We start from the raw sequence: 2500 nt of genomic DNA, 5'->3' as shown, positions 1-2500 counted from the left end.
GCCATCTCAGCACCTTGGAACCCCCCGGGTGGCACAGGGCTGGATGGGGCTTTCGTATAGCAGGGACGGTGCTGCCTCACGCTTCGCTCGCTGTTCGCCGCTCGCCGCTCGCTCGCGCAACCTAAAATGGCCAGTTTTGGCCCGTTTTTGGGCTGTTTTGGCCTGTTTTTGGTCCGTTCTTGCGTGGCACGGCGACCGTCGTGAGCGGAGCAAAACGTCAGCCATCTCAGCACCCTGGAACCCCCCGGGTGGCACAGGGCTGGATGGGGCTTTCGTATAGCAGGGACGGTGCTGCCTCTCGCTTCGCTCGCTGTTCGCCGCTCACCGCTCGCTCGCTCAGCCAAAAATGGCCAGTTTTGGCCCGTTTTTGGGCTGTTTTGGCCTGTTTTTGGTCCGTTCTTGCATGGCGCGGTGACCGTCGTGAGCGGAGCAAAACGTCAGCCATCTCAGCACCCTGGAACCCCCCGGGTGGCACAGGGCTGGATGGGGCTTTCGTATAGCAGGGACGGTGCTGCCTCACGCTTCGCTCGCTGTTCGCCGCTCGCCGCTCGCTCGCGCAGCCAAAAATGACCAGTTTTGGCCCGTTTTTGGGCTGTTTTGGCCTGTTTATGGTCCGTTCTTGCGTGGTGCGGTGACCGTCGTGAGCGGAGCAAAACGTCAGCCATCTCAGCACCCTGGAACCCCCCGGGTGGCACAGGGCTGGATGGGGCTTTCGTATATAGCAGGGACGGTGCTGCCTCTCGCTTCGCTCGCTGTCCGCCGCTCGCCGCTCGCTCGCGCAGCCAAAAATGGCCAGTTTTGGCCCGTTTTTGGGCCGTTTTGGCCAGTTTTTGGCCTGTTCTTGCATTGCGCGGTGACCGTCGAGAGCGGAGCAAAACGTCAGCCATCTCAGCACCCTGGAACCCCCCGGGTGGCACAGGGCTGGATGGGGCTTTCGTATAGCAGGGACGGTGCTGCCTCTCGCTTCGCTCGCTGTCCGCCGCTCGCCGCTCGCTCGTGCAGCCAAAAATGGCCAGTTTTGGCCCGTTTTTGGGCCGTTTTGGCCAGTTTTTGGCCTGTTCTTGCATTGCGCGGTGACCGTCGAGAGCGGAGCAAAACGTCAGCCATCTCAGCACCCTGGAACCCCCCGGGTGGCACAGGGCTGGATGGGGCTTTCGTATAGCAGGGACGGTGCTGCCTCTCGCTTCGCTCGCTGTCCGCCGCTCGCCGCTCGCTCGTGCAGCCAAAAATGGCCAGTTTTGGCCCGTTTTTGGGCCGTTTTGGCCAGTTTTTGGCCTGTTCTTGCATTGCGCGGTGACCGTCGAGAGCGGAGCAAAACGTCAGCCATCTCAGCACCCTGGAACCCCCCGGGTGGCACAGGGCTGGATGGGGCTTTCGTATAGCAGGGACGGTGCTGCCTCTCGCTTCGCTCGCTGTCCGCCGCTCGCCGCTCGCTCGTGCAGCCAAAAATGGCCAGTTTTGGCCCGTTTTTGGGCCGTTTTGGCCAGTTTTTGGCCTGTTCTTGCATTGCGCGGTGACCGTCGAGAGCGGAGCAAAACGTCAGCCATCTCAGCACCCTGGAACCCCCCGGGTGGCACAGGGCTGGATGGGGCTTTCGTATAGCAGGGACGGTGCTGCCTCTCGCTTCGCTCGCTGTCCGCCGCTCGCCGCTCGCTCGTGCAGCCAAAAATGGCCAGTTTTGGCCCGTTTTTGGGCCGTTTTGGCCAGTTTTTGGCCTGTTCTTGCATTGCGCGGTGACCGTCGAGAGCGGAGCAAAACGTCAGCCATCTCAGCACCCTGGAACCCCCCGGGTGGCACAGGGCTGGATGGGGCTTTCGTATAGCAGGGACGGTGCTGCCTCTCGCTTCGCTCGCTGTCCGCCGCTCGCCGCTCGCTCGCGCAGCCAAAAATGGCCAGTTTTGGCCCGTTTTTGGGCCGTTTTGGCCAGTTTTTGGCCTGTTCTTGCATTGCGCGGTGACCGTCGAGAGCGGAGCAAAACGTCAGCCATCTCAGCACCCTGGAACCCCCCGGGTGGCACAGGGCTGGATGGGGCTTTCGTATAGCAGGGACGGTGCTGCCTCTCGCTTCGCTCGCTGTCCGCCGCTCGCCGCTCGCGCAGCCAAAAATGGCCAGTTTTGGCCCGTTTTTGGGCCGTTTTGGCCAGTTTTTGGCCTGTTCTTGCATTGCGCGGTGACCGTCGAGAGCGGAGCAAAACGTCAGCCATCTCAGCACCCTGGAACCCCCCGGGTGGCACAGGGCTGGATGGGGCTTTCGTATAGCAGGGACGGTGCTGCCTCTCGCTTCGCTCGCTGTTCGCCGCTCGCCGCTCGCTCGCGCAGCCAAAAATGGCCAGTTTTGGCCCGTTTTTGGGCTGTTTTGGCCAGTTTTTGGCCTGTTCTTGCGTGGTGCGGTGACCGTCGTGAGCGGAGCAAAACGTCAGCCATCTCAGCACCCTGGAACCCCCCGGGTGGCACAGGGCTGGATGGGGCTTTCGTATAGCAGGGACGGTGCTGCCTCTCGC

This window comes from Musa acuminata, unplaced genomic scaffold (genome assembly GCF_036884655.1).
Source record: "Musa acuminata AAA Group cultivar baxijiao unplaced genomic scaffold, Cavendish_Baxijiao_AAA HiC_scaffold_403, whole genome shotgun sequence".
NCBI classification, from domain to species: Eukaryota; Viridiplantae; Streptophyta; class Magnoliopsida; order Zingiberales; family Musaceae; genus Musa; species Musa acuminata.
The sequence above is the reverse complement of the archived record's forward strand: the minus strand, read 5'-3'. Positions refer to the sequence as shown.